We start from the raw sequence: 20,834 nt of genomic DNA on the forward strand, positions 1-20,834 counted from the left end.
ACATTTCTGACATCAGTTTGTTTCTTCTTTCAATTATAATGTCTCTCACTGGGCTTAAACCTTTGTCTGGTAGGTGTGCATATTGGAGACAACTTAATATTCAAAGGTCAAACTGCAAAGATCTGGCCAGTGTGATGGCATCTTTGCTCTTTAATAATCAGATAGGATGTCTGTGATGTCTTGAAGTGCTTCTTCTAGGTGGCAGTGTACCACTGCAGTAGTTAATTGCCTGTTAGCTTCTTGGATCAATGTAAAAGAGAGATGTGAAGATTTTTCCAAAGTCTGTTTCCTTTTTTCCTCCCAACACAGCTCTATTTGAGCACTTTCCTCTGATTTATCCAAGAATAACCTGAGTATGTCAGAGGGAACGTCAATACTCAATTTTGGTAGCTGCCTAGGAGTTTTTTTCCCTAGAGATGGTTGGAGGGAAAGGGGAAATTTTACGTTTTCTACACCAAAGGCTGGTGATTATTCACTACATAGGGTCACTGAGAAGAGTTTCCATTTTTAATCAGCTGCCCCAAGATGCCTCTGTGCTGTGCCTCCAGTGGGGTCAGTGATCGTACATAATTCTTTCAGTTTTCTCCCATGGGGAGCTGAATTAATTACTAATGCTTTCTGCAAATTTTTTGAAGTTAATAGAACTTATATAAGCCAATTGATGAAGATATTAAACAGTACTTGTTCCAGTATGGAGCCCTGAGGGACACTACTTGTCACCAGTCTCTGTCTGGACATTGATCCAATTGACCACTACCCTCTGGATGCAACCATCCAACCAATTCTTCATCCACGCAATCATAGAATGATTAGGGTTGGAAAAGACCTTAAGGTCATGTAGTTCCAAACCCCCTCCATATCTCTCCAATTCAGAGAGAACACTGTTGTAGTTGTCCATGTCAAAGGCCTTACAGAAGTCCACATAGATGACATCTGTGGCCCTTCTGTGGTGCACTGATGTCACTCCATCATAGAAGGTCACTAGGTTGGTCAGGCAGGACTTGGCCTTGAACAAGCCCTGCTGGCTGTTCCGAACTATCTCCCTGTCCTCCATGTGCCTTAGCATATTTTCTAGAAGGATCCATGGTCTTCCCAGGCACAGAGGTGAGGCTGACACGTTGGTAGTTCCCAGGGTCCTCCTTTCTACCCTTTTTAAATAGGGTGTGATGTTGACTTTCAAATATCATGGTGAATGGCTTGGTAATTCTTCAGCTAATTCCTTAGGCTTTTGGGATGCATCTTATCAGTTCCTATAGACTTAGGCATGTTCAGGTTCCCCAGGTGTCAGAAATCTGGACTTGGGTATATATGCCATGAAGCTAGCATTCTAATGTGCCTCTCTTAGAATCTAACACCTGTGGAATCCAGAAACTAAGAATCCTCATCTCTTTGAGTTCTTTTCTCCTTGATGTGAACTTTAATCTTAACACAAGAAAGAACTAAGGGGGAAAAAAGTGTAAAAAGTGTATCCTAGCTTTTTTTTCTTTAAAGATTTTCTTCTGTCATAGTCACAGTTCCCGGAAGGCTACAAGTGACACAGCTTCTCACATCAGCTTTCACCCTGTTGGAATTTTTTTGGCCATAGTCATGTCATAACAGCCAATGTAAATGTTGACATTGGTCTGGGAGAGTCTCAGTAGCTCATCTGTCTCCTGCAGAATCAAGGAGCTCTGAAGCAGAAGAAATGAAGCACTGTGATTTGCTAATTTGGGGATTTATTTCACCACTTCAGCATTATAGGGGAAAAAAGTAATCATTGCCTCACAACACATTTTCATCTCCCTTTTTCACTAGCTGTCAGGATGCTATGACACACCAAACTACTGGTCAATATTGTAATAACAGTTCTTACCAGGATGCCTTTGAATACCTTTCCATCCTAAATGACCGTATCTTTCCAAATACCTATGACTCGGTGGAGAAGGCATAATTTAAAGTGAATCTAGTATGCTTACAAGGATGTGCTACACTTATAAAAATAAAGTAACTTTTGGTTATCTTATCACTGTGAAACTGATCAAGTGCTTTCAGCAAAAGACTCCAGACACATCACTGTACCTATGTGAAAGCTTTTGAAAAATTAAGGCTGATGTGTTGACAGCTGTAATACCACTAGCTTTTAATCCTTGGTTTCTTTTCTTCATTATTAGGGATTCCAGGACATGGGTAGCAGAAGATTAGGTTTATCCACTAACAATATAAAATCCTGTAATCCCTTGGAAGTTTAAAATCTTCCTTGGACTGGAGAAGGAGCACTTTATCAATATGTACAGTTAGTGGCCTCTTTAAAGGATATTAAGCACACCTTCTAGCTTAGGGGAAGAAGAATCATTTTATATTGGCCTAAAGAATTTCAATTTTAAACCTGTGCTTCAATTCATGAAAAAGGTTTGGGTGAAGCTGCTATTTTTTAGTCATATTTTCTCTCCAGTTGGTATTATTTCATACATTGTTTCCCCTCTGTAGCTTTCTAAGAGGTCTTTAGGGGTCAATAAATATTCTGTAAGCCTTCTGCCAGGCATTGACTGTCTGCAATGGGAGCATCTGGAGGTCCTTACTAAATATGAGCACACAAAGATATAAGCACTGTCCAGAAAACTGAGATATTGAATTTAATTGTCTCAGTGTTTTCTAAATGATACAGTCACCACTCACAAGTGATGAGTTAATCAAATGAGCTTAAGCAAAAGGAACTTCTGGAGTGCTGGAAACATGAGAACATATCATGAAGAACTGCCACAAGACAAACAACCTACCCGCAACAGCTAATAAGCTACTAGTTGCTGTCTCTTTCTTGTCCAGTTATGACACACTCACACATTGCCTCTGAGAGGGGTGTTGAGTTTCTGAGACTTTTAAAAAGCTGGTGAGAGAGATGTGGACCAGACCCTGAATCAGCCTAGAGCATGGAGGTAATGCTAACTTGCATTCCCTCTTCAAGTGGAGCTCAAACCAACAGGACTGGTGAGTCTCTAAAATAGTGCTTCATGAATATAGAATTACAGAATCAATTAGGTTGGAAAAGGCCTTTGAGATCATTGAGTCCAACTGTTAACCCAGGACTGCCAAGTCCACCACTAAACCATGTCACTAACGGCCTCATCTGTACAGTTTTTGAACGCTTCCAGGGACGGTGATTTCACCACTTTCCTGGGCAGCCTGTTCCGATGCCTGAGCACCCTTTTGGTGAAGAAATTTTTCCTAATATCCAATCTAGAGATATGCTGTAATGAGATGAAAGAACCTCAGGCTGCCAGAGGAAAAGAAAAGCTTCTTAACTTTTCTCCTACCTTCTCTGAGTGAGAATCCTGTCCACTCACATTTTGGGATGATGTTCCATTTTCTGTCCTGAGCTGGAAGTCTTTTGGTGCCTGTCAGTGCTGCAAGAAACTCTAAGGATCCCTGTGGGTCGCTAGGGAAAATATCTTTTGAACCTCTCAGTTTTGACCATGTCTACACTTTAGGGTGCACTCTTACCACAGGCTTATTCCCTGCACCTTTTCTATATGACTTGCTCTTTGCTCTAGAAGTTCTCACAGCAGTTCTGCATGCTGAGTTTTTCTCTGGAAAGACATGCTACATCCATCCTTCCTCTCCTTTCTGAAGGGACAGCAGTCAGTTGAAGGTGACCAAGCAACCTTCCTCTCAGTGACCAGACTTAGCTGTTTTTAATACAGCATGCAGCACTAATACACTAAATGGCAAATAACCAAGTAAAAGGCATAGCACACATGGCAGGAGGCTTCTCCAGACTTTTTATTGTCCTGGTATTTCTCATTAGCCAGTGCCTCTTGTTGCCCCTCATCAGCTTTCCCACCAGTTCCCACCAGATCAGTTTGTTGTTAACTGCTCCTGTTCCTGCTGGCTTTGTGCCCTCGTGGCTGCTCCCACTAGCTGCTTTCATTGCTAGGTTCCCCCCACTGCTTTCTCTGTGAGCTGCTTCAGTCATGGCTCTGCATGGCTCTGTCCATCACTGTGAGGACACTGAATTTGCTTTCCCACAGCACCCATCTGCTGATCTGCAACTCGGGTGGCCCTGAAGCTACTTCAGTTCTTGCAGATCAGTGCAGTGTTAAGCAGGAAATGTCCAGTATTTCTTGTCACAAAGCAGAGGTTTTCTGGATGGAATCTTTTCTGATAAATCCTGGGATCTTTGCCACAGTTTGTCAGAAAGCTGCATGTTGCAGTACTAAATCCAACTGACTCCTTCCCCTGAAGCGCATCTGGCACCACTGAGGTTTTATGCCTTGCACAATGTGATTACAAATAAAATCATTCCTTCAAATTCACAGTTTAGATGTTTCTAATACAGAATTCCCAAAATATCATCTATGAGTAGGTGAGGAAAATGCTCCTGTTAGTACTGTTTTCTTTTGTTTCTGCTTAAAGCCAGTAAATATGTCCTGTCCACGTCCTCTACCCTTTGGACATGTTTTTTTTTGCTAATATCTCTGTCCTACTTTAAGAGAGACATAAGTCATTTGTCCAATGAACTTAGTTAACAGCCAAATACACAAGAGATACCAAATCTTATGACTTTTCAGCATGTCCTTTTAGCTGAAATACTTGGAGGCAGATTTCAGAAGCATTCGTCAGTTAAATCTGTAGAGTAGAAAAGTAACTGGCAGCCAGTGCTGCTGGGACCTGACAGCCACACTGTATAAAACAAGAGCAGTCAGCCATCAATTGTTTGAGAGCAAAATACATCCCTTTCTGCAGCACAGCACCATACCCTATGTGCCCGAAGCTAACTGAGCCTGCTTATCTGCCTGCTGCTGTTGAAGTGACCTTTATTCTTTATAGAAACCAACTTGACAGATGAATGTAATCAAAATGCTCTGATAGCCTAATTTAGACATATTTTGCTATCTCTTTGCTTTACTGAAGTTATCCCATATGCTCTGTAACTAAAAACTGACCCTATTTGTGCAAATGCAGGATGCTAACTGAATTAACTGAGGGGAACCCAATTTTTATGCATTTTTCCAGAGAGTGAGAAAAAGTGTATACAGCTCAATTAGTGAAAAACTAGACTTAATGATTGTTTTCTTTTATAAATGTAGTTTCTTTTTAAAAATATAACTTTATGTACAGTTGCTGAGATGAGCTTCCATGTTAAAATTATCAAGCCCCAGAACAGTTGTACATTTTCTTAGCTTTGCCAATTATTTAGTAGTAAGTCAGCCACTGGGTCAGGAAAGGCAAGACCATGTAATCCTTTCCATGTAAAAGTTTTCCTTTTGGTTACTTACAAAGTTTAAACAGATTTTTCAGGAAAGCTACTCAGTCTTAATACCTTACTATTTCAAATGCAACTCCTGGAATACAGAGATTAAAGTACTTACTTTGAACCTAGACTAACAGCAGCAATAAATTTATATGCACATCAGAACTTATTTCTCCTTATTCTTGTAGATAAGCATGTGGTTACTTTGCTAAGACAATGCCTCAGGCCCTGAGCTTGCTGCTGGATTGTGTTCAAAGCTTGTTTCACTGTAACTTTCTGAGGAGCTAGGGCTTTGGGGAGAAAAAAACGTTAAAATCTTTTATAACTGGACTCCTACAAATATAGGGGACGTGTATATACTTTTCTGCCTAAGGAGATTCTAAAAGCCTTATAGATTATGTTGTGGCGGGTTTTTTTGTGCATGTATTTATCATTAAAGGAGCAATAGCTACAGAAGGAGAGGTCAGAGAAAATCCAAAGTCAGCTCACAAAAAAGTGACAGATTTTTTTATTCTGGAATCTGGAAGTTTTAATTAACATCAGTATTCATCATATGTGTGTGTGTGTATAGATACATTTGTAGATACGTTTATAGATACACGGTTTGGTTTTATCTTAGAGAAAAATATTTAATGCATTCTAACTCAAATAGAAAAGTTTGCTGGTGTCCTAACACAAATTGCTAAACCTGTCCTTAGAAGTCAGTTTTGTTTGGTTTGGGGTTGGTTTTCTGGGTGGGGACTGTGGGCTTTGAGGCTCTTGGAAATAAGACCTGATTAATACCTATTGGAGCCTTTCCAATAACTGCAGTGGGCACTGAAATTTCATTTGAATCTCTACTTTGCAGCCCATTGCTTCTTTTTTCAATTTAGTGAACTAATCTGTCTCAGTTTGGGAAGTGTAACAATAACAATGAACCAAGCCTGCAAATGATTATTTACATGTATACCTTCAGAGATGTGAACAGTTCTTCTGGGTTCTGTGGGTTATCTGTATGCATTAACATCAGTACCTGCACTTTGATTTTTGAGGGCTTGGGACTCTAAATACAGAAATGAATGAGGAAAAGTTATTTAGCAACACAATTGCTTAGTTTTGTTCTCCGAGATATGGTCCTAGCGGCCAGTTCAGCTGAATTTTTCTAAGATAATAAGTAGGGAGAAAGGGAAACCACACTGCATGTCTAAATAACATTGCTCAGTAGAACAATTCCAAGAACCTCTGAACATACTTAGAGCAAAACTGAAATTTCAGTGTGAACCTCCTGAATCTCTTTCCCTGTAAGGCTTTGACACAGTATATTAAAGCCTTGTAATTTTGTTGTGGCTTTCCCCAGTGTGTCTGAAAACCAGGTAAACTCTATAATTGCCTCAAAATAGCACTCTATGATTAAAAAAATTAGAAGAATATCTATAGCTATCACTTCGGTTTTTCTGAATCCTCAAAAATTAGGATTTGTGATGAGATTGCAATATACGCTTTGTCTTTGCTTTTCTGGCTATGGATACAATACCACATATTTTTATGTACTGCCCTTCACAGACAAGATCCTCATCAGAAGAATGGCTTGACACTTAGCAGGACTGTGCTATGGGTATCTCTAAGTATTTTGTCCTCTAATTCTGGCTCTAGAATAAAAATCTGAATAAAAGAGCTTGAAATTTCTACGGAATAATTATATCTTTCTCCATCTTTGTCATTGTAAGTGACACGATAAACTATACTGCCCAAAACGCTCCACCTTATGTACTGCTTAAAGTTCTGACAAACTGTATTTACTTGTTTTCATCAACAGAGGAAATGCTTGTTTCCATTTCTTATTTTCTTATTTCTCAACTTGGCAGGCATGGTATTATTTTGCTATAGGTAGTGTGTGATATATACATACATGCACATGCTTACATGCCTATAATCCTTATATATCCCATTTCCTTTGAAAGCTTCATTTCTCTTCTCAAACTTCCTGTGGTTTAAAACTCACTAATTTTTCTTGTGCCTCTATTGGGCTCTTGTTATTTCTTTGAACACTGATATACTGATGTGCTGGGTGGGTAATAACAACAGCAATCCATCAGGTCTGCAGTGCACAGACTGCCATCTTCACCATCCTCAGAAATCATGAGTCAAGTCCCAGAAAAAATTTAGAATAGTTTTAAATATTTTGACACTTCAGAAAAATCATGCATTTGTGGATCTCTTGCATTGCCTGTTTCTTAAATTATGTATTTGTGGATCTCTTGCCTTGCCTCTGTTTCTTGTGGCATTCAGCATCATGTTTTTATAGCTTTTCCTTGCAAGCAAGACACTTAGCAACATTGGTCCCCCAGTCATTATTAATGAGGGTTGAGGTTATATTATACTGACTCCCAGTAGCGGAACTATGATGCAAGCATTGCCTACCTTGAACTGAAAATACTGTGTGCCTTCCCCTCCTGGGGCCTACCTGTAATGTCCTATAATTGCTAACCCCTGTTCAGCCAAGCACACAAGCATATGCTTCTTTTCATTGTAGCTTTGCTTAAGTGTTCTCTCATTCAAGCAATTGCTGCTACCATTTAAAGACTTGACTGTATTTTGGTAGCATGCGCATTTTCTAGGCATCTTCCAAATATAGGTGAAAAGGATATATATGGCCTTCAAGCATTTGAGTCATAAGGCCAAGATTCACAGTTTTCATGTCAAGAAATATTCTTGTCTTAGCTAAGTAGAAAAAAAGGCAGAGAGATATTTTTTAATTATCTTGCCTTTTTGTAGTTTATCCTAAGCAAATGTTTGAGCATCTGAGACATTTCTATTTTTGGTGAGTAATAGTGTCAGTCTTTTTTGCTTCATTTGCTTTTCATGTGAGATTCTTGCCAGGCAAGAGCAAAATATTCAGGTCTCATTTACATTGAAAATTACTCTCTCATGGTTTAGGGGAGAAGATAGAGCTGTTTTTTTCTGACAGGTGTTCTTTTGTTGATGATAGTGATTGCAGCTATAAAGTGATGTTCTATCAGGCTTTAATGCCTTCTGTAAGTGCATAGCTGGTCTTTAAAGACCGTAAATGTTAAAGACCTTTTCTCCAGGAGAACAAAAAACAAAGAGAGGTAATGTCTTTGGGGGAGGAAATGACCCTTGATAGCAGAGTACTTGAGTTGTACAAGTTCAAATCCTTGGCAGATTCAGTCGTATGAGAAAGGCAAGAAGAAGGTATAGGTAAATTTTGTAATTTTTTCAGGCTGAGCATCTAAAAGTTCAGCTGATTATTGGCTGCTTCTTGGCCTGTAGTCTCGTGAGAGAAAACTTTCACAGGTTTCATCTCAGTAATGCAAGAGAATGAAGGATTCATATTCTTTTGGAAGAGATTTCAATGGCGGACTGTGACCAAAATAATGGAATGTTTTCTAATAATATTTTAAATCTTCAGCTGTTTCAAATCTTGAGTGATGTTTGGTTTGACGGGCTTAAATTTTGAGTTTGGCACAGTTATCCGTTCTTTCAGAATGTCAGACGTTTACGTCATTTTCTTATTCTTAAAACACCATCCTGCCACTTCAGAGGTTGGATTTTTTTTCTTCAACTGAATTTCCTAAGCCTGAAAACTCTACAGAACATACAAATGAGACTTTTCAGTGAGAGAAATACACCCAAGTATCTTTTAGGTGATTTTCCATCACAGCTTGTGGAGTCTCGAGGGTGTCATTTCCTGGTTGTCAGGACTAGATACCAGAAACCAGAAAGTGAGAGAGAAGTGGTAAGACAAGTTGAAGGAGAAGAATCCCAGTGCACAGAGATGTTCAGGGAGTTCAGGAGTTCTGGAGAACATTGGTTGGCACGTGGATTGATTTTATGAGTAGGAAAGGTTTGACACTGAGTAACAGAGAAAATGTGAGGGAGATCTTTGCAAAATGCAAATCCTTTGGGACTGGAAAAAAACAGGAGAGGGGATAAATCATGAAGCACTAACTTTATTTGTACTTTAAAACTGTGAACTTTTGTCAGTACCTATTGATTGTAGTGCTGTAAGTTCCCCTGTCGTGCTGCCATCAGCTGCTCATATCTTCCTGTATTATCCTGCTTGTCACATAAATTGTTTGATCTCTTCTTCAACTTTTGCCATAAAAGCAACTGGACTGGATGTGCAGTGATCCTGCCAAGCTGTGTGCAGATGACAAGGCCAAATAATGACAAGCTCACTTGATTTGGTCCCTGTGCAACACTACAGAAGTTCAGTCTGGAGTAATTTATTGGATCTTAAAATGCTTGAACAGAGGTGATAAGCAGGCTGTTGCATCTGAATCCGTAAGCTGTAAACAAACAAGTTTTATTTGGTTTATAAAACTATCACCTTCATGTCAGTTGAAGAAGTGAAGCTGGTATGTGTTGCTGAAATTAAGAAAGACTGATGATGATGATGAAAAAATTACAGACTCACCCAGTGCCTGAGGCTTTGTTATGATGTGAACTGTTTTGTTCTAGCACATGAAGAAAAGTCTTATACCCCAAACTACAGCCGTTTTATTACCTTATCTCCAACATACTGGTTTTGAAAGAGAAATCATGCTGAAATGGGTCTTATCAGCCACCACCAGGTTCTGCCAACTTCCTTCATCTGTGTTTAAAAAACAAAGCAGCATAAACTGAATTAACTCAGAAGTAAAGGGAGCTAGCTGCTCTGCTATAAATCTACAAGGTGCACTTCCAGTGACTTTTAATACTACTCTATTTCAATCATAAGCATATCTTTAGCGGCTTAGTAGCAGGTGTTTTGAACTATCAGTGCTCTTCACACATATATGGGGTATGAAATCAGACTGATCACGTGCTATGGAACCATGGCTTTTGTCTTGCTCAACCTAGTACTTAACTTTTCCCTTGATGACGTGTAATGCCTCTTACTAACTAGGTCTGCATCATTATTCACACACAATGTGTTAATGTCACTGCATGCTTGGTATTTTCAGGTTTTCTCTGTGTATTGTTTGAAACATTTCAATGCTCTGTTGCTACCTAATGTATACTAAGAAAGTACTAATGATCAGCTAGTTATGGCAAACTTGTTTTTTATGCATTATTATGTTTTACCCTGTCAATATATTTTATGATGTTCACGTTCTATTACTTCCCCTCTCCAGCTGCTGCTGTTGAGGAAAATGACACAGCCACTGCATTAAGCCCTTTGGGGAGCGCTGCAAATGACTTAAGCAGCTGGAGAATAGAGTGGCATTCACACTGCTCAGGCAGTCTTTCCATACATGGGTGATAGGCACTCAATTATAGATAAAGGGTCTTTAGATAAAATCCTAGAATGAACAGTGATAGCTAACACTTGGTAGTACTAAGGCAATAAAAAGGACATGGGTGAATCTCACTGTTGGTTTCCAGTAACTTTATAACAGCCCACAAATTGAGGGTTATCCATGAGAGTATTTTACCTGTGCTAAATGCCTTTTTCCACAGTTTACTCCCATTTTAGTGTCCTGTTCAGGAGAGTGAAGTGATGTCTCTGCAGAGTCTGATTTCAGGGTGACCCCGGCTAGGACACTCTTGTTTCTTCCTGTCTGTGTCTGACTTATTCTGAGACCTAACTGTTGGCCCTTGAGACACTGATATATTTAATTGAATTGTGAAACATGACAGAAGCTCATTTTTCAGGCTTTAATCTTGGGAAGTTTCCAATGTGTATGCGAACAGAGTTGTAATTCTCAGTTGTTCCAGAGGCCTAACAGATTCTAAGATCATTAACATTATGTTCTTTACGGCACACGGTTTGGCCATGAATTATGGTAGTGTGAGCTTGAACAGAACTTTATGAGCTGAATTCTGCTGAGGCCCTCAAACTTTGTGCTTCTACAGTTGTAAGGAAGGATGCAGGAACTAATTAAAAGGAGAAATTCCAACACCAGTGCAATTTTTCAATAGAATCTAGTAATTCAGTGGAAATAAAGCTCCTTTAAACTGCTTTTTGCTATCATTTTGTTCTAAGGCAGTTCATTTTTATTTTATATATATATTGTTGGTTTATTTCTGCTTGGTTTTGTTTGCTTGTGAAATGCTTTTAAGTCACATGGCTTTCTGGTGATGCTACACATTAGTAGAAAAAATTGGGCTTCTAGTTGCTCTTTGAAAAATAGGTCATTCTTAGTCATGTTTAGTTTTGTTATTATTCCTTTCCTAAGGATAGAGCCTGCTTTTAGATTAGTTTTCTTAAAGAGTAAGGATTAGTGCCTCTTTATTAATGTTGCTTATATCCTTTTTCTATATGATTTATTATAACTGCTAGAAGGTATTTATCAAAGACTGAGTTCTGGAGCTGTAAAATCAAGCTTCCAAAAGCTGAGGAAAATTGAAATGTCATTCTCTACATGGAGATTTTGGAGTTAGACTGAGCATTTACCTCAACACAGACCATTCATTCTGGTGCCTAGTTTTGCAACATTCAAAATAAATTTGGAATCTTTTCTTTATAGGTTTCATATCCTTTCAATCTCCTGTTTTTTATTTTTTTATTATTACTGAATTGCTGTGACCAGAGAACATTTGTGAAAGACATTGATTTGTTAGCTGCAGTGACTACTGTTCTTCCTTCCCGTGCTGTACCAGGCACAAATCAGATGCAGAACTTCAGGTTTTGCCAGATGCATTAGGCTGTTGTTCTGTTTGTCAGACAGTTCCTCATATCCATAGAACTAGCAACACTCTTCAAAGCCAAATTAGATTTATGTGGAATGGTAGCTGAGCTAGCAGCATTATATACTTCTAAGTGACTATGTTAATAAGCAACTGAAACATAAATAGTAGCATCTCTGCAAGGAGAATACTGGCATGCTAACTACATCTGTGGCAAATTGAATTAAGAGAAATCCCATTATCTTGCTTGGGATTCTGTTTTCTACTGATGACATGTTTCAGTGTTACTGCAGGCCAGTTACTGCAGAGATATTTCATTACTCTAGTATGTTGTCTTAGAACAAAGCATGGAGCCATAAAAATTAAAACCAATCCCTAGGAATGCTACTATGATCGTTATTTACAGTTGAACTAAATAAATGGCTTGCCCTTCTTCCTCTGTATTGCTCAGGTGAGATGATGGAGCCACCAAAGCATGTGGTATGTTTGTAATTATAATGCTGTATGTAAATACCTGTGTTTATATGCTGTTATTATGATAATACCAGTGAGCTCTTTCAAAGACAAATATTTTTCATAGTACTTAAAACTTTGTCTTGCTCTGGGGCTTGATTTTAGCAGTTTATGAACATTCTTATAGGAGCAAGGTATGTTCAGCCATCTATGCATCTCTTACTTTATAATCTTCCATTATATTCTGCAAAAAGTATAGAAATGAAATTTTCGGTCCTATGATAAAAATAAGATAAAAGCCTGAGAGTGAAGGGCATGCACACAAATAAAAGCAAACATACACATTTCTTATGTACAGTAATTCTGGGGTTAGGGGAAAATAAAAGCAAACAGAAACATATATTTATCTCTTTGCACCTTTGCTAAACTAGAATCATTATATCCAGTTTGATGGGCAAGATCTGACAATCGAGTTGCATATTTAGCTCAGCTTTGGCACTGACATTTTCCAGCAAGGAGTAAGAGAATGATTAGATTTTCAGTATGTAGCATTGCTATTTTAAACATTAAAGATAATGTTGGAGGTTTTATGCATTAGGAGCAAAATATCCTCAGAGGGACATAAGCTCAGATATCAACTACTTTGCCTTACTAAATTTTAATTAGGGAAACCTGAAAATAAACCCAGCTGCTTTTTTGCAGCCCCTTTCCTCTTTGTATTAAAGCTTTACGGATGAAAATGAGTCTGTTTCTGTAAGAAGGTGAGTGGTTTTATTAAAGACTGTAGTAAACCAACCATATTATTTCAAATATCCTAACTCTGCAAACTGCTGGGGATACCTTCTTCCACAGAACTTCAGTTGAGTTCATGACAGATAGTTTAGCAGTTTCCCTCTGTTCTGATCCAGATTTTAAATGATGTTCATGTGTGCTATCCTGGCTTTTTACTTCTTTCACTTTTAATTTGAATGAGAAAAATTATAATCATTTTAGAAGAGGAACACATCTATACATGAGAAAGCAGACCCTTTCCATCTTCCTGGTATGGGCTGTGTACTGAACTAGTGTATTAAGTACTCTGGTTTGATTCTGTCACTTCATCCCCAGAGCATGGAGTCAAACAACAATGTTGAAAAAAATATATCATCATGTTTATTATATTTGTTTACTTTTATTTAAAAGGAATATTTCATTTTCACAAAAATACCAGTTCAAGAGCACTTAGAGCCCACAACACCTGAACAAACCCCCCAGAATTTTGGTGCGAGCTTCCTGTCTGATTCTGAGGGCTTATCTATTAAGAACAAGGTGGTGTAATAGCCATGAGTGTTTGCCAGCTGCTTCTATGCATCAATCTCTTAGATACTTTGCTATGCTGAGTACGGCACAGTGCATGTCGTTCAATAGTGCGGCACGTGACACTGTTGGAAATTAGCTCTTTTCTCATATTGACTATTTTTTTTCAGTTCTTATGACCATTTGATATTTGGCTCTTGCTTAAACTGCTAATGGTAAATAAAAGTTGCTGTTACCAACTGTGCTGGTGAGAGCAATTTCCCATCACCATTCCAAAAATAAAATAAGTGATAGGTACATGCTGCACCTCTCCGACAAGCTTTGCCAGTGCCATAGAGTAAGTTTGTTCTGCCCCACTGCATTCATTCTGAAGTCGTGTGTAAAAGTCCCACTCGTAGGGCAGACGTGCTTTGTAGCCAAGGGCACTACTTTGGTAGGAAGCATCCAAGCAATGTGCTTATATGTCAGAGAATTTGGAAACCTTCCTTTTCAGGAACATGCTAGGATTTAGTTGTGAGCAGTAACCATGTGCTACAGTGAGTAGTTCTCTTTTCAGCTTCTAGAGTATCCTTTTGTTACCATTCAGGTTTGGGGTTTTAGGGGTGTGTGGTTGTTTTTTGCTTTGTTTTTTTTTCTGTTTGTGTAAATCCTTTATTATTGAAATGTTCTCTCAGTGTCACCTTGTACTGGTGTGAGGGTATTCAGATGCTGTCATGAGCGAACACGGGTGCAAAAACCAGACTTTCTTTGGGAATAGCAGGATGCCCTTTCTCTGCCTTGATTATCTGTTGGTCACAGCAGCTTTCTGACAGACTTCCTCCTTCAACTGTATTTTCAACAGCTTCTACTTCTAGTTTTTCTGCTTGCAATAAGTTATTTCCCAAAATCCCTCATCTGCTTTAATAATTCCACATTTAACTTGCCAAAATTTAGGCTTTTTTTTTTAATGTGTTTACATATGAGTTTTACTTTTTTGATGAATGTTGTTTTACTGTTAATAATTCCCCTTACTCAGTTATTAAATTCTACTAGCTTAACTTGATTGTCCTTTCAGGCTTTAATGCCTGATATACATTTACTCTGAGACTTTAATATGATATGTTTAAACAGTGTCTGTGCTGTTTGCAAGAATTTTACTTTCAGATGTTCTCATTAATGAGCCCTCTCTCAGTTACATGGCTGAAGTGTCACTGATTTGGATTTTTTTTTTCCATCTGCAGCATATGATGGCATTTATTTGTCATTACAGAGCTAATCTCCATAGTCTGCTTGCAAGCCATGGTCTTTCCCTGACTGTGGCGAAATCAAAAGCTATTTCTTTCCATAAGACTTGCCCCTTATGGATCAGGTTCTTCTAGCCATCAGTACACAGGCCTTTTAGACAGACAATGCATTCTCTGAACCTTGTCTGCTCTTTCTGGAATATTTGAAAAAAAAAAGGCAAAATCCGTACCTGTCCTTTCCAAATTTTGGATGGGGTGTTTCAAGAGGACATTCTCAGTCTGTGTGTACTGGTGGTTGCCTAGGAGTTATTGTCATCTCACAAGCCCTGTTAAAAATATATCTAAACACAACGCACCTGTATCAGTTGCTTAAGTATTTCAAACTAATTGTGCACACTAACCAAGGTGGAAGCAACCAGCACCCTACCCAGCACATAGCCACTGCACATTTGCAGCAGGCTGCTGTGAGCTGCACTGAAGCTGGAAAGCACGTGAGCTGCCAGAGCCTATGGAAATCTCTCACAGAAGGTAAAGTCTCCACTTCTGCATAGTCAGGGTTCTGTCTTTGCCATCAGTGCTTGGTGCATGAATGTTCATTGAACATGCACTCTCCTGGACTGGAGCAGAGGAGGTGTCCTCTTCGAAGTACAAAGGGACTAGGGAGAGGGGAACCAGAAAGTGAATACGTTTAAAACAGATCTGTAATGCCTGATTACATCAGTTAATGTGCAGTCTTGTGAAAAATTGCTCTAAGTACTAAAAATTATATTCAGCATGATGTATGTGTACATATGAAGATTCAGAATAATCAGCCAGGTGTCTACAGGAAACCCAGTTTCCCAAGAGCAGCCACGAACACTTTGTAAGTAGCAGGTGTCATAACCTTTGTGCATCTGAACTATGTAAAGGTCAATTATATTCCACTCACTGCAACTATGGTTACATTCATGGGACTTTGTGCTTCATGCACTTTAACTAATGTGTCACTGTAGAGGTGAATTGTATTAATGCAGAACTGAGATTATTCTCATCAACCACGGTAAGTTATTGTATTTAAAAAGTAGAGATAAGAAACATTTGTTGTAAATGATTATGTACTTTTTGAGTTGCAAATATTTGTGTAAATTTTCTTCATTTTCTGATAGTGCGTGTGCTGTTTTTTAATATGTCTTTGCTTGTCTGGGCAGGTAAGTTTCAGCCTGTGGGTTGGATAAGTAAACTTGGACTATTTCTTAATTTCTGTCTATTTTTTGTAATGCTATTTTTATAGACCAAAGAGCTGAGCTTTCAAAAAAATATTGAATAAAATATTTTTAGCAAGAATTTTTGTGGGTATGGGCAAGCTATCCTGTGTACCCACAGTTACTTAGGTGGTGGTTAGTGTTAGTGTTATCTAGGTGACTGATCAATGCCTTTAAAATGAACTTCCAAAGAGGTTCTGGCTATTTTGTTACACTCTTTAGAAATTTTTGTTATACGTCTTTAGGGTGGCTCAGTCTAAAGGAAATGTAGATCACATCGACTGATTTCGTAAAGGCTTAAACATTTCCTTCAGGTTTTCTGTATTTCATATGTGAGGTTGTTTCAAAAAGGAAGTTGAATGTTCTTTTACAGCTCTGGCTTTATCACTTTGAAGTTATGTATTATCACCTCTATGTTGAGCTGACAACATTATGCAGAACACCCTGTGAATATTTTACTTAAAATCCTGCAGTAAGGTGCTGATATTTTCCACTGCTGCTGGAAACCAGGTAGATGTGGTCACAAATTGAGTAGAAAAAAGTAAGCTCTCCCTTCAAAAGTGCTCTGACTTGGCAGAATTAAGAGGAACGGGCTCCTTGTGGACTTAAGTGCTGCTCAAGGCTAAAACCTTGAGAGGGGCTTGCCAAGTTGGAAGCTGCTTTTAAATGATCATGTATTAACACAGAGAAAGAAAACAGAGAGTCCAGACCCTTCCCATCGCAGGAGCCTATTGACCAACAGGCCCAAGTTGCTGTCCTCAGGGCTGCTCTCAATCCATTCTCCACCAGCCTCTATTTGTCCTTTTTATTTATACTTTGTTTTATTGTAGCACCTGTCTTAAATTGACAAAATCCTACCTGTTTTGTAGTATGGTTTAGTGGCATAATAGTTAAAATCAAGAAGGTAAAAGAGCAGCTACCTGCGGAGATAATAACCATGATTAAAAGGAACTGTACTTGTAGCTAAGGCAGGTGCTATTGTTAAGTATATCTGTGGCTCTGCTTTCCAGAATCTCTGTATGTGCTTTTCCTTTAGGAGCACTTCTCTTTTGGTCTTAGCCAATTCGTTGATAATTACTAGGCATTCTGTTATGTCATGTGAAATATCAGAGCTCACTCCTGTGATCATGCTGCTACTACATGTTCACTTGGACACTTAAATTACCTCAGACTGGTTCATGTCATCTGTAAGTGTTTCAATATTAGAGAGGGATATATACACAGACATTGAACAAGCAGCATTGGTTAACAGAGGTGCAGGGCCTTGGAGCATCTTTAGGGAGCAGTTAGTTCATGACTCTGTCCATTTATAGTAAGGTCTTCTACCAAAACTCCTTTCTCTGTTTCTAGAGCTAATCTGAAGGTTATTGTTGGTAAGCTCCTTAAGGAATCATGGTGAATGAGATTGGGGTCCAGGCTCAAGCCATCTTATTGTGTGTTAGTGCTAAAGAGATTAGCTCTTAGCCATGGTGAATCTGTACGTAGTTATCAAACAGCTGCTGATATTCTGAATAGCTTGATATCAAATCCTACACTTAGGGCAATTGCTGTCAGGACTCTGAGGAGCATCCTGGTACTTCTGTTGCAGTATTTCTTCTACTACAACTGCTGTGAGATCTAAACTGGAACCAAAACCAGACATGAAAGCTCTAAGTGGAAGAGGCTGCAGTTGCTTTCAGGGTATAAGAATTAGGCTACACTGGAGAACTGGCAAAGTAGAATAATGCTGGTGTACTCTTGACCACACTGCAATTCCTGTACTGCTTTAGTTTAAAACATTTTTGTCTGAACACGTGTTTGCTAACATACAAGAAATACAAGAACAGCATACACGAAGAATACAACATACAATAAATTTCCTCACAGTTTTTCTTTAGTAGATATTTTTCCTGTTTACATGTATATAGCTACTAAACACTCCATCAGTTTCATGATTAGACAGAAACCTTTCTCAAATGTTAATGAAACTTTCTTTGATAAGAAGGTAGTTTTTGCATACCTGTGCCTTGAAGATCATGAAGAAGCTGCTGCAGCAAGTCAGATTTATTCTTATTGAAGTGTAGACTTTTTGTGCAGCAACCTTTGTGGACCAGGTTAAACTCAGAACTTTCCCTGATTTTGTGGTTGTTTTTTGCTACATTTCTTGCAGAATGCTGGCTGGTATTGCACTGCATGTTATGCCTCTAAACTTTATGGATTTTGCCCCTCAAATTCCTTCCTAGGCTAGGTACTCCTCATAAACAAATTGGTTGGAGGGAACAGTTTCCCTGTCAAAAAGCTAGTGTCAAACAGTATCAAACCTTTTAATTGCTGCTTTAAAAAGAGGCACCAAGGAGAATGAGGAGCATGTAACAAAACTGAACAAGTTGTCCAGCTGATATGAATCTTAAGAACTAAAGTTCTTACCTTAAAACAGTGCATAAAATCTGCACTTTGCCCTAGTTTTGATTGTTACCTACACAATCTAATTAGGAAGGAACCTGAACCCAGTGGTAACAACACGAGAAGAATCAGAATCTGAATTCATCCTATTGTACTGAGGTGACAACTTGGACTTCAGCTTTGTTAGTCATGCATCGTGTGTGGCAGGAACATGTTTTTGCAGGATACCTTGTGGTGATACAGTTTGGAGTTTCTTCCTGCCATTGTGCTAGAAACACATTCCTGAAGCACCCATTCCTGGTGATCTTTCTGACTGATTATAAACTATGCAGTCATTGTAATGCAGTATCACTATTTGAAATGTCCTGTATGAGGTGCATGTTGGATGCTATGAAACCCTGCTAGGATGCAGGTCTGTGTGTGGAGTAAGCTTATGTATAGGCATAACATATTGAATTAGATGATCTAAATCCCCAATTCTCCCACCAAAATTTTCATAAATGGATCTGGATGTTTTCTATAATAGATCAAATCTCCTTCACTTTGCTTTAATTACACACCTCTCAGTTTAGGAGCAATGAAACAGATTTCTTACAAAGATGAAAAAAGGTTGAATGCAGTGAGTTGCTTCTGATTTCACAATGTTAAGCTGGCATATCCCCAGAGGACCAAATTCTGATCTCAGCTGTTGTGTGTTGTTCTACAACTACTACATCACCATCAGGTTGCCTGGATTTACTCCTGCCTTTACTGGTATGCATGAGAAGAGCCAGACCCTTTCTGGATTAGATGTAACTCTGTCGTGGTTGTTTGTGCAGTGTAAAATGGCTGAACAGCTGATGGCTCACCATTCAGTTTCGGTATCCGGCAGTCCAGGGTTCTGTGGCATTCTAGTCACGATATGTAACAGAACCCCAAAGACAGATTATGCAGTCACAACGATGAAAATTGATTACTAAGCACTCAATGAGTCATCTGCCTCAGGAAGTAACTACTTCAATCTGTTATTGTCGATGTCCTGATGGGTCAACCAGGACGTGAAAAGGAATTTGCATTAAATTGATTTGAGTGTTTTTTCTAGAAATAACATCACTCAATCAAAGGAAACATTCAGACAGAGCTAGGGAGAACTGACTGGATTTGATTTGGGAAGGCAGAGCAGCAAGGGATGAGCAGGCTGATTCAGATAAAAATACAAATGGGATTTAGAGCTCCATAAATCTCACATTACAGAATGAAGAGTTGGAACAATTCATAACAATTTATGCAATGCAGATTGGGCTGCACATTTTGAAAATCCTTTATTTGCCTATTGATCTGTGTGTGTACATATCTATATAGACACATCACTCGGTTAAGTGAATAGTGTGTTTATGCAAATAGTGTGCTTATATATGCACTCATGATGACAAGTTGCCATCAGGTAACATAATAATCTGTCCAGTTTCCAGTTATTTAGGATGATTTTGCTGTATTGAACTCATACGAAAACTGTAATGTTTCTCTTCAAGTATTTTTTTCTTCTCAAGGCTGAAGACTTTCAGAATGAGCAGCCCACCACTCAATAAAATTCAGTAAGTGATGAATCATACTGAAATGTCACTTCCTTCTCATCAGTCTTAGTTTAAAGCAATTCATCCTCTCTCATGCTTGTAGTATCGTGTAGGTGTGCTGGCAAGTTAAATTGTAGTGGGTTTCTGCTACCATGTTATTCCCAGTAGCTTTGTGTCTTCTTCCAAGATCATTACTTATATCATCTAAGAGTCCAATTAAAATCACATGCTTTAAAGAACTCACTCCTTGCATGGCTTGTGAATTGTTTTCTGATTGATTTTTGTAGAGTCAGTCTTTATGTCCATTCCAATAACTTTTACCTGAGTGATGATTTTGTGATTAGGCCTAAGAAATTACACCAAGATCTAAACAAAAATGTAATTAAGTCACCTGGTTTGTTTCAGTTTTGGTTTTCCACCATGAGGTGTTTATACAGCTGTGATAGTTGAGGGTGTATATTGCTGTAACTGCTTCAGAGCATCGGGCCTCTCAGAAATTCCTACAGAAAAACAGCAAAATCTTGTTCGCCATCATTGTCACTGTTGAAACACACTGGCTTTAATAAATGAGGCTTAACTCTGAAGCAGTGCAAGGGTGAAAAGGATAGAGGAGAATGGTTGGAGAGGCATATGCTAATCTGGTAGTGAACCTGTACAAGTGTCACAGTGTGTAAGTACCAACTCATTGTGCTGGATATAAGATGAGCAAAATCTCTAATATAAAAAAGGAAGGACCACATTCACAATTTCCTTTGGCTAATCTATAAATGTAATCTCATTCTTAAGTGGACTTAGCCTTATCCTGCCTATTTCAGACAGGCCCAAGGAAAACAGAGAAGGTGCCCTG

The 20,834-nt window shown here is 38.6% G+C and overlaps 1 long non-coding RNA gene across 2 annotated transcripts in view; it reads left to right on the forward strand.

Annotated features, from left to right (window-relative positions):
- The window catches only part of LOC134168723 (uncharacterized), a 369,372-nt gene that overhangs the window by 112,153 nt on the left and 236,385 nt on the right, over positions 1 to 20,834 (forward strand). Inside the window, exon 1 of one of the 2 annotated variants that reach the window (XR_009966645.1) lies at positions 19,964 to 20,008. The exons of the other annotated variant lie outside the window; for it this stretch is intronic. This is a non-coding gene — a long non-coding RNA (uncharacterized LOC134168723). Of the gene's footprint in view, positions 1 to 19,963; positions 20,009 to 20,834 lie in introns of those variants that run through there. 2 annotated transcript variants of the gene reach the window in all.

This window comes from Pezoporus occidentalis, unplaced genomic scaffold (genome assembly GCF_034315485.1).
Source record: "Pezoporus occidentalis ecotype Australia unplaced genomic scaffold, CSIRO_AGI_Poc_V1 ctg11, whole genome shotgun sequence".
NCBI lineage: Eukaryota > Metazoa > Chordata > Aves > Psittaciformes > Psittacidae > Pezoporus > Pezoporus occidentalis.